Genomic DNA, 12,353 nt, shown 5'->3' on the forward strand with positions numbered 1-12,353 from the left:
ATTTAGATTTAGACTAATCCTTATGACTTTTCCAAGTTTGGTCCCTCTTCTGCAGGTCTCTGTTCAGTTAGATATCACACATAATGTTTAAAAAAAAAAAGGAAAAGAAAAATCCAAGCCTGGTGTGGTGGGCAATCACCTGGGTTTAGGAGTTTTAGAACAGCCTGGGTAAGACAGGAAGATCTCATATCAAAACAAAAAGAAGTTTGAAACAGGTGTAACTGACAAAGAATTAATATAAAGAATTCCTATCTAACATCAATAAGAAATATGGGTTCACAGAGAAGAAATCAGAATGTCTGATAAACACAAAGAGACTAGTTACCAGGGAAATGCAAATTGAAATAAAATAACATTTACAACTCATCACATTGATAAAATTTAAATCTCTAGCAATACCAAAGGGTGGAAAATATATGGATCAATATGAAATCTCACATATGACTAATATACTGACTCTCCAGAACAGATTAGCAACATCTTAGAAAGTCAGAAGTTACCCATACTCTACCTATAAAGCCCTAGTGTATGCCCTAGAGAAAGAGTCACAGATTTATGCAGTGGGACATGTATGAGAATGTCTTCACACAGCTTTTAATAATAAACAGTGAAACAAACATCCACATGACCGTGAAAAAGAAAAAACTGATCCATAAAGAGGGATACAGTACAATATTTAAAAGCAAATGACATCATGCTATTGTATCAAAATAGAGTCATCTTAGAAAACATGAAATGCAGCAAAATAATCTGTACAGATCATTCTGCTTACATAAAATAGAGAAATGCAGAAGTAGCTACACATCTGGGAATGTATCTCATATAGGGGTATAAACCACTATATATGGCAGCAGAAAGAAGGAACAGCAGATACTAAGTTTAGCATTCTTATTTCCATTCATAGCACATGACAAACTGAAGAATAAAGACCTGAGAATTTGAACAAAGTTAGGATAAGGGCTGAGGTCTGCCCAAATCTTACCAGGAAGCACGAGGCTAGCTATGGAAGAATAGTCTATTAAAACCAATTTCCAGCTCTCACTTCGGCAGCACATATACTAAAACTGGAATGATGCAAAGAAGATTAGCATGGCCCCTGCTCAAGGATAACATGCAAATTCGTGAAGCGTTCCATATTTTTTGGTGGAATTGATGATGTGTCTGAAGTGCTTTCTGGAGGCTGGCCCCACGGCAGTTAGAAGAGTTTTGAAAAGGGATCTTAAGCGCATTGCTAAAGTGTCAGGAGCAACTATTCTGTAAACCCTGGCCAATTTGGAAGGTGAAGAAACTTTGGAAGCTACCATGTTGGGACCAGCAGAAGAAGTGGTATAGGAGAGAATTTGTGATGATGAGCTGATCGTAATCAAAAATACTAAGGCACGTACATCTGCATCAATTATTTTATGTGGGGCAAATGATTTCATGTGTGATGAGACCAAGCGCTCTTTACATGATGCTGTTTGTGTGGTGAAGAGTTTTGGAGTCGAAATCTGTGGTTCCTGGTGGGGGCGCTGTAGAAGCAGCCCTTTCCATATACCTGGAAAACTAAGCCACCAGCATGGGCTCTCCGGAACAGCTTGCTATTGCAGAGTTAGAAAGATCTCTTCTTGTTATTCCTAATACACTGGCAGTTCATGCTGCCCAAGACTCCACAGATCTGGTTGCAAAGTTAAGAGCTTTTCATGATGAGGCTCAAGTTAATCCACAACGTAAAAATCTAAAATGGATTGGTCTTGATTTGATCAATGGTAAATCAAACAAACAACAAACAAGACAACAAACAAGCAGGGGTGTTAGAACCCACCCTAGTTAAAGTAAAGAGCTCGAAATTTGCAACAGAAGCTGTAATTACAATTCTTTGGATTGATGACCTTATTAAATTACCCCCAGAAAGTAAAGATGATAAACATGGAGGTTTTGAAGATGCTGTTCACTCTGGAGCCCTTGAAGACTGATCTGATCTCCCTTTTATTTATAACAATGTTAGTTACAATGTCCTGTACCTTGAGTGTTATGCACTAAAGTACAACATGCTATAGAAAAAAATCCATGCAAAATAAATAGCTCTGATGGATGTCACAAGCACTTTGATCTAAAGATAAGATTATATCTAATCTAAAGATTTCTATTTTCATTCCACCTTAAAAGAAAAATGGGAACATTAAATTTCTTTTTTTTTTTTGTACTGGGGATTGAACCCAGGGGTACTTAACCACTGACCCAGTCATAGGCCAGCCTCAAGCCCTTTTTTAACTTTTAAAATTTTGAGGTAGGGTCTCACTTTCTTAGGGCCTCACTAAGTTGTTGAGGCTGTCCTCAAACTTCCCATCCTCCTGCCTCAGCCTTTGGAATCTCTAGGATTACAGGTGTGCATGAAACTAAGGTTTTCTCAGACTGGTAAAATAAGAAATATATTTGGTCTTTGTCCCGTCTTCCTGGCATGAACCTCCTAAAACCTTTGAGATTTCCTCAGTGAGAGGAATGTCTTTTTTTTTTTTTTTTTTGTATGTCAGTACTAGTGTAAGGATCCCGCGAAATGTCGGAGAAAGAGACCACCAAGTGACCACTCATGCAATTGGCAGAAGGGGGATTTATTGAACCAGCATGCTGGGGCTCCGTGCCCACTCAAGAAGGGAAAGCAGCCCAGAGCCCCGAGCAGGGGCTGAGCACTGCTTAAGTACACTTTTTGGGGAGGGCGGAGGGCTTTGTATACATCAGAACAAATCATCATGAGGCGCGGGAAAATTGAACAACAACTCCTAAACATGATTGGTTCATTCATTGGCGGGAACAGGTCAGGCTGGAGTGATAGGTCATTCCTAAGGAGGGGGTTACATTTAAACTAATTGGTCCAGGCCCTGCAATGCCTATGTGCGACCACACAGAGCCCTTATTACTGGGCAAGCATTGTCTTAACAGCTACAGAAATTTAACTCAGACCTTGCAGCTTAGAAACTTTACAACACCCGGTCTTTTACTCTTTAACTTTTACGCTTTAACTTCAATTTCTTTTACCCTTACACTAGGACAATTTTTATTATTAGAACATTTTCAATCCTTGGAAATAAAGGACCACAGTGGAATAAAAAGACTTGACTTAACATCAAGTCAGTTGAGTTGGGAATTGCTGTCAAGTTACCAAAAAACAAAGAGACACTTGTTTGATTTCTAGCTTTTTGGATTTTGGAATGGGGGACTCAGAATAAAAAGACATTTTCTGACAGCTTTCATGGGCTGGACACTTTTGCCACTTAAACTCGTTTGCCTTCACAGAAGTCCTGCAGCGTAGGTGCCACGGTGCTAAGTCCCACTTCCCAGATGAGGCACACAGAAGCATAGAGAAGTCACTTGCCCAAAGGCACTCATTTTGCAAGGGCCAGTCCATTCCAGTTTAGCACATGAGAGAAGGAGAAGCAGAGAACTTGAGCGGTGCCCAAGTGGCTGGCTGAAGAGTGGATTTAAGACTGCAGCTGGGGTCGTCCTCCCTCTATCTTGGATTCAGGGTCATCTTTGGCAGGTCTCTTGGGTAGATATTAGGTAGATATTAGGAATCACAAGATTCCTCAATCTGATCCTGGTGGTGTGCATGGAATGGAGAGGGCCAGGGTCACAACCTCAGGACCCCACCAAGAGCCTCAAAGCTCCGTGCTCCAAGTAGGAGTGGCTTCCTGGCGTGGTGCAGGGCGAGGCAGAAAGCTGGCAGGAACCCTGCCCCTTTCCCCCACAACTCGGTTCCCCAATCCCTGCTGCTCCCGCTGCATAAGATGTTGCTGCCACCCGCACCGCACGCCAGGAATGTCTTTTATTATTCATAATGAGTCCTTTATGATCTTACCAAAGTTTAGGAAGTTATGTAACTTGGGATGGGGCCTTCACCAGAAAGCCTAAATGATTAGTGGGTTGGAATCTTCAGCCCTACCCAAAGACCCCCGGGGAAGAGGGAGGAGCTTGGGTAGGTGAAAGTATCTATGTGTGTGAGAGTGACATGCACCAACCCTCAGGGACAGAAGCTCCTATGCTCAGGACTCTTCTAAACTCTTTTTGCATTTTGCCCCTGAGCCACATTCCCAGCCCTTTTTACTTTTGTATTGTGAGATCTCACGAAGTTACCTAGGGCCTTTCTTAAATTGCTGAGGTTGACCTTGAAATTGCAAGCCTCCTGCCTCAGCCTCCTGAGCTGCTAGGATTCCAGGCATCCTCTATATCCTTTATATTAAATTAATACATGTAAGTAAACAGGTTGCCTTGAGTTCTGTAGGTTCTGATGTGCACATAGAGAAACTGTTTACCACTCAAAAAGCTTCATTTGTGTCTTCAATTACCTTACAGATTCTCAAACCTTGAGAGGAGGCACAGTAAAATGAGTTGACTTTGGTTAAATGCAAATATGTGTGAGTTTGAACTATAAGTATCAAGAAAGGATTCTTCTCCATAGTCCAGATTTTGAAGCTATTCCAAACTCTTGATAGTAGAACTGAGAAGGAATTTAGTAGTTTCTAAATCTGATGAACAGACCAAATCAGCTGCAGAACTTAAAAAAAGTAAAAAAAAAAAAAAAAAAGAAGAAGAAGAAGAAGAAGAACCATTGAATGAGAATAAAAATCTCCAGCACTAGAACTTGAAATTTAAATTTTAGAAAACTCCTCATGAAATTCTGGTGGTCAGTTGGATTTGCACACCACTGATCTTCTTCCTCTTTTTCCATTCATATGTCAGTCGAAACAAACACAGATAATGCCAGTCCAGCATGCCCACCACTGGGGCAATCATAATTAGTGTGTAGACAGTGTCTACTGTGCACCAGATTCTTTTTTTTTTTTTCCATTAACCAAGGCCTCACACATGCTAGGCTAGGACACCACCCCTGAGCTACATCCCCAGCCCTTTCTTTATTTTGTGACAGGAACTGGCTAAATTGCAGAGGCTAGCCTGGAACTTGGAATCTTCCCTCGGCCTCCAGAGTCTCAGGATATAGGCACACACAAGGCACTTTCAATGATTAGTGGGTTGGAATCGTCACAAAATCTATTGCTTAATTCATGCTGTGAGCAGATTAACTTCTGACAGCCTACTTTCTCTCAATGATCAGAACTTTTCTTATGCAGTTCAACCTCTGATATGCTCTTGATGGACACATTAAGTTTGTGTTACTGCAGAAAATCCTCCCATCTAAGCAAAGAGAAAGTGATTGAGTTGCCTTTTCTGTCAACAGCAGGTTTCCCAGATATAGACCATACCGTTCCCAGGGTTGTAGGTTTGCCTGGCAACTCCCAAGACAATCAAGGTTTGTGATCTGTCAGAGTATAAAATTACAACAATTTAAAGATCTTATTTGGCTTCTTTTTTGTTTTTTTTTTTTTTTTGGTACTGGGGATTGAACTTGGGGCACTCAATCACTGAGCCACATCCCAGGCCTATTTGTATTTTATTTAGAGACAGGGTCTCACTGAGTTGCTTCGTGCCTCGCTTTTGCTGAGGCTGGCTTTGAACACACCATCCTCCTGCCTCAGCCTCCTGAGCCACTGGGATTACAGTGTGTGCCACCATGCCAGGATGGCTTCATTTTTTTTACTCTAGAAAATAGAATAAATCTTCCAACCATCCCCGCTGAAGAGGCTGATTTTTATGGACAGAAAAGGGCTGGAAGAAAACAGACTGATCATTTCAGAATTACTTTCCTTGGGCAGGGACAGGGAAACAGTAGGAAAACAACTGTTTGGTTATCTTCAGGTTATTTCAGGTCACTTTTTTTGTGTAAGGATTAAAGCAGAGGGAACTTCATTATCATGCTAGTTGAACTTGACTGCCCTGAAAATGTGGCTGTTATCTCTCTAATCCCGATTTCTCCAAAGGGCAGGTAAACAGTTTCAACTTGGTGAAATGGAACTTCAGCCTGGGTGACTTCATTTTGATTTTTAATCTTGTCCATCGGGTCCCGTGCAAGTGTTCAGTTCGAACCAAGGGCCTCCTGTAATGTTTATTTAACAGAACTTTTGTGAAATGAATGGGTGCATGATTCACCAGCTGGTGTGATTCACCCAATGCAAACCTTTTCCAGGAGCCAGGGCTCCCAGAATTCAATTCCTTTCCCATCTCTACGCATGTCCATGTGGAAGTCAACCCATACAATTTAAATTGATAGGCCCACCCAAAGCAATTAAATGGCTGTATGTCTAAGCTTTCATGTAGAAAGTGATTTGGCTCTTATTGAAAATAACCACTCCCTTACCCTGGCACAAAAAAAGAAAGGAAGGAAGGAAGGAAGGAATTTCTACAGTAAAATAAATTTAACTTGAAGCAATTTTGTTACTGCTGCTTGCTTCTAAAATTTCTCGCAATGCACACTTTGACTTTTATAAAAAAAAAAAAAAACTTCACTTTTTAAATGATTATTTGGCACCCTACAGAGAAAGTTTACCTATTACTGTAATTTGCCAAAAGGATGGAATGAAATAAGATAGCACCCAAAGCTATGCCTGGTACTGCTCCTTCAGTTCCTGCTAGCTTGACTCATCTCCTTAAAGTCATTTTGCTTTATTTTATTGATTTATTTTGGGGAGTGGGGAGTATTAGGGATTTAACCCAGGGACACATTACCCCTGAGAAACACCCCCAGTCCTTTATATTTCTTATTCTGAGACAGGGTCTTGTAACAGTGGTCTACTTTATAGTTAAATATAGCCCTTGCTGCTCGGCCCCTTCAATTTATTTTTTAAATAAATGGAAGTTTCTTTATCTTCCTCTCTCCCTGCTCCTCCCTAATCTCTCCCCCTCCCTAATCTCAGGGAAAACAGGATTACCTTTCTTCCCCATCCTAGACAGAGTCACAGTGTCCCTGAGTCAACACCTACTGAAGGCAGGAAGTAATTCAGAATTGGTGATGGTATCAGAAGATCTCAGAAATGACTATCTCCCAAATTAACAAGTGAATTACTATTCCTGACCCAGAACACGTGCAAAATCACCTTTGAATCATCTCTTTCAAAGCCCCCTGCTCTTGCTGATGGGCAGAATCACAGCCTCTGGGACAGGAGTCCCCTCTGTTTCTCCTTTGCTAGCAAAGCAATAAACCTTCTTTTTTCTTTTTTCTCAAAACCTTGCCCTTGCTATTGGATTGGCATTGGCGACAAGGACAGAACTTTCAGCAACAGTCTCTCTAAACTCCTGAGGGCTTCACTAATTTGTTGAGGCGGCCTCAAATTTGCAATCCTCCTGTCTTGGCCTCCAGAGTCCCTGGGATAACAGGTGTGTACCATCACACCCAGCAACTTTAAGTTATTTCTGAACCTTAATCCATGTCTCTCAGGGAAACATTTGGCAGCTTGAAGACATAACTAAGCTAATCCCCTTATAAATAGTTGTTCTTCTAAATTGCCAGAAAATTGAATGGATTATAACACAATAGAGCTATAAAAGTTAATGCCTCCACAATAAATGCCAATAACACTGCTTTGTGATAATTTAACCTCCCTCATTCAATCATGTCATTTAAGCTATCCAAACTAAACTATGGATGAAACAGAGAGGATAAGAGATTCTTACAAATTAAAACCCACATGAGCTCTACTTACAGAAACATGGCTATTCCAGGGATTCCAAGATCCCATAGCTTGTGTAGTTTTCCAAGACTGCTCATAGACACTGTGGTACTCCATCCTCACAAGAGTCATTGGAAAAGGCAGTAAACCCTGAAGAACGGTGTCCTGAAGTCTGATCTTGAGTTTGAGTCCGAGTTCTCTGACTTACATGCTATCTAATAAAATGTTCTTTGATCTTTCTGAAGCTCCATTTTCATACCTGCAAAATGTGGATGATGATAACTACTTTCATTTGCTGAAAAGACTAAATGAAATAAAGACATAAAAGCATCTGACTTATTATCTCCCTGAAAATATGGGGTTTTTTGGGGAGGGGGTCGTTTGTTTGTTTTGCATACTGGAGACTGAACCCACTATATCCCTGGCCAGTAAACTATTTTAAAGAAAAGTAATAGTCCCCAGGAGTGGTGGCATGTTTCTCTAATCCCAGTGGTTCAGGAGGCTGAGGCAGGAGGATTGCAAGTTCAAAGTCAGCCTCAGCAATTTACCAATGCCCTAAGTAACTTAAAGAGACTCTCTCAAAATTGTTCAAGGGCCTGAGAGATAAGAAAAGCATAAGAAATCTCTTAAAAACATGGCTGCAATAAGTAGGAAAGGGATTACCCAAGGATATGAATAACCTTTCCCTACAGGTCTGACTTCCTTTCTTTCCTTTTGAGTTTATGTTTTATTTGTATTTTAAATTTTTTAAAGGAATTTGGTTATGGTAGCACATGCCTGTAATACCTTTCTTCCCCATCAAGGCAGGAAGTAATTCAGAATTGGTGAAGGCTGAGGCAGGAGGATTCCAAGTGATAACTTGGAAGGCCCTATCTCAAAATAAAAAAATAAGAAGGGCTGGGGATGTAGCTCAGTGGTAGAGCATCCGTGGGTTTAATCCCCACTACCGCAAAAGGAAAAAAACTTAAAAGATATTGGATGCATAAGATTAATTAAAAATTCATGAGAGATTGTATAATATATAAAATACAGGCTAGGCCTTATTATTGAGAACTGTAAGATATAAAAACAAAAGTAAATTTAAAAACCAAAATGAAATAATATAGTAAACTTCTTAATTCAGTGACTAAAATATATACCCACTTTCTCCTCTTTTCTCACTTATACAAAATAAACTAAAGTCGGGCTGGCGTTGTGGCTCAGCAGTAGAGCCATGTGAGGCACATGTGAGGCACTGGGTTTGATTCTCAGCACCACATATAAGTAAATAAAATAAAGGTCCATCAACAACTAAAAAAATAAATTTTAAAAATGTTTAAAAAATATTCTAAAGTGTAAGACAACTGAAAAATTACATGCAATTGATGTGGAGTGTTCTGCTTTGTTAATATTGGGGTTTCTTTGGATAAGTCCTTATTTCACTTTCTATTTTTTTTTTTTTAACTTTTGCTTTGGATCTTTTATTTTATTTATTTATATGTGGTGCTAAGGATCGAACCCAGGGCCTCACACATGCCAGGCGAGCACTCTACCACTGAGCCACAATCCCAGTCCCCCTTATTTCACTTTCTACATGTTCTTTTGGTGCTTATATGCCAGTATTATAATATTAAAATTTATAGACAGGTACAGAGGGACACACCTACGATCCCAGAGACTCAGGAGACTGAGGCAGGAAAATCACAAGTTCAAGACCAGCCTCAGCAATTTAGCAAGGCCCTTAACAACTTAGTGAGACCTTATCTCAAAATGAAAAATAGAAAGGGGCCAGGCCCTGTGTCACAACCTATAATCCCATTGGCTTGGGAGGCTGAAGCAGGAGGATCACGAGTTCAAAGTCAGCCTCACCAACTTAGTGAGACCCTAAACAACTCAGGGAGACCCTGTCTCTAAATAAAATATTAAAAAGGGCTGGGGATGTAGTTCAATGGTTAAGCACCTCTGGGTTCAAATCACAGAATGAATGAATGATTGAATGAATGAATGAAAAATAAATAAAATAAATAAATAAATAAATGAGGATGGGGATGTAGCTCAGTGGTAAAACATCCCTGAGTTCAACCCTGAGTACAAAAAAAAAAAAAGGAATAAACCCAAACCATTCTGCAACACATTCCTTGACCAAAGGAAAGCTGTATAATCCCACGCAAAATATCCTAAATAAGATAATAAAATAAGTAGAATTAAAGCTGTACTACACAAGGGCACATTTATATTTCTGACAACTATAGGTTATTCAGTAATACCTCTCAGTGCACCAGTAAGCAGAGAGCACAGAGAGCTAATAAAAGTAATGAAGTCTTCGAAGTACGTGAACTCACTGCTATTAAATCTCTTCTGAGAAATGGGATGAGCCTGCCAAGTTTGTTGTGCCGACAGCTAAATTTGTAGGCTGGTGGAGTGAAAATAAGTACCGCCATATGGCAGTGGTGGTTGAGCGAGATAATGGGTATTAATGCTCAGAAACCGAATGCTTCATCTAGCCTTCAACTTTATTGGGAAGTGATGGTGACATAGAGCTCGGTTTATCCTATTTGTTCTTGTCAGCAAATCTACCGATCAAATCATAATTTTATAACCATCCAAAGCTTGGGTGGGTCATGTTGCTATCAATACAGAGGAGCTAATAGAAATACAGCCACCAAATGCAAACTCCACATTTTTCATCCAACGACGGATCATCATTTGTCATGACTGTTTCAGGAGAAGGAAGCCTAGGGAAGAGCCTTAGTTATCCAGAATCCCTGAAATGCCGTGAGAAGGTTGAGGTCTATGGAAGGCACTTCTCAAGTGTGTCACTCGAGGACCAAGCAGGACACCACATGCTAGGGCACAACTATGGGGCACATTAACCATCCTGGGTCTAATGGGTCCAGGGAAGGGAGAGGTTACGGGAACCTGGAGATAGCAAAAGTTATGCAAGAAACTCACCCTGCAGGAGCTTGACCTTCAGCAGATGCATGCAGCCAGCCCAAAGCACCCGGCAAGGAGGGAGACTCCTGCCCAGTCTCTCTTCCCCCTACTCTCCATCAGGTGCCACCCATTGACTGAACCCAACCAAAAGCCAGGTGGCGGGAGAATCCCTGGAAGCCACGTCCTGGGACATAAAGTAAGGTGGATGGCATAGGCAGGATAAATAGTAGACCTGAAGGGACACATGGAAGGTATCCAACCTAAATAGGAAGACAGGAGTGCTGTTTGAAGTAACTCACGGGTTTGTCTTTATTTAACCAACAATTCCTTAGAGGAAATAATTTGCTTTTCCCTGAAACATGAAAAGTTCTAACATGGGTAAAGGGCATTGATCTCAGAGTCAATTTCCCTAAGCATTTCTAGGTAACATGATATTTTGCTTCCCTGAAAAAAAAAAAAAAAAAAAAACTTCAAGAATTCACACTTAAATCCCTGGGAGATATTTAATTTATTTTCATTTTACAAAGATTGTCTGTTTTTGAGTGGTGATGTTTTTTAAAGAGAATAATTAAACTCTTTTTTATTTTTCCCTTTTTACACATCAGATGAGCAATGCACTTAATCTGAACAATGACTGTTTTTTGGCTGCTTGTGAACCCTGGAAATATTGATCAGTTAAAAATATTCGGACGCTTGCATCTCTTGAATTTGCTTACTGCAGCCCTTCTTCCTGGTCGCCCAGAAGAACACCAGCATTTTTGTTATCATGATAAATTACCCTCCCTGGTAGGTCACTCTTTTTTACCAAAAGTCACAATTTGCTACTTCCTTTAGGTCATAACCTGATTTTTCAGGGTGACAGATTTATTGCTTGCTTTGTGCTCCAAAAAACAAATCGCCACCATTGCTCAAAATACAGCCCTTTCACAATAACTTTGGATATTTCCTTGTGGGAATGAGACCCAGCATTTTTATTTGTGTATGAATATGGTAGAAGGGTCTTTCCATATTCCTCTGGACTGGATCTGGGAGGATGGTATTTGAGCAATTGATAAGCAGGTATTTGTTGGCATGGTCTTGGAGGATTGTTTCTTCTTTTGAGGAAGCTCAAAAAACAGAGCAAAGGCTGGGGATATAGCTCAGTTGGTAGAGTGCTTGCCTTGCATGCACAAGGCCCTGGGTTCAAAGCCCAGCACCACCAAAAAAGAAAGAAAAAAAAAAATAGAGTAAATAACTCTTTCTATCCTCCAAAGCAAGATTTCTCACTAATGGCCCAATTTCCTCAGCCATTGATAAAGTGGTGTCCCTCATTGAATGTCCCTAATCCTGAGAAGGAATCTGTAACATTTCCATGTTAGGGAAGGTCAGGTAGGCAGAGCTGTCTTGGTAGAATGTGAACCAAAGTGATAACACGTCTATTCATAGTTCATTAAGTCCCAGGCCCAGCCTGCACCCTTTCTTCACCAACCTCACAGCCAGGCACACCACCAATCTACAGTCCTGCATCTGGTCCAGATCCTTTACCCTTCCCTTCTTTTTCTTCTTCTTTTTTTCATTTTGCAATACTAGGGATGGAACCCAGCATCTTTGCATTCAAGACAGGTGTTACGCCCCTGGGCTACACCCTCAGCCCTGCATGCTTCACTTCTCAGTACCACTCCATACACTGGGCTCTCTAATTTCACCAAGCATTTAACACAGTCCAGTGACCTAGGATCTAACCCATCCATTGACCATTCCTTCTTTACCTAATTTAACCCATTTTTGTCCCATCACTCCAGATATGTAACACTTATAACATTTTTGATTGAACAACAAATATAGCACTCATGGTAACTTTGAAATCATTATTAGGTTTTTAGAGGTCTATTCTTTTGAGAAAAGTAAAAAGCAAATGGTTTA

At 40.4% G+C, this 12,353-nt stretch overlaps 1 non-coding gene and 1 pseudogene across 1 annotated transcript; both read left to right on the forward strand.

The window, feature by feature from the left end:
- Window positions 1-1,034: 1,034 nt before the first annotated feature.
- Window positions 1,035-1,141, forward strand: LOC125618578. The gene has a single exon (XR_007349917.1). It is a non-coding gene; the product is annotated as a U6 spliceosomal RNA (small nuclear RNA).
- A 14-nt stretch (window positions 1,142-1,155) lies between these two features.
- Window positions 1,156-1,955, forward strand: LOC107140383 (annotated as a pseudogene).
- Window positions 1,956-12,353: the final 10,398 nt, after the last annotated feature.

This window comes from Marmota marmota, unplaced genomic scaffold (assembly GCF_001458135.2).
Source record: "Marmota marmota marmota unplaced genomic scaffold, marMar, whole genome shotgun sequence".
NCBI classification, from domain to species: Eukaryota; Metazoa; Chordata; class Mammalia; order Rodentia; family Sciuridae; genus Marmota; species Marmota marmota.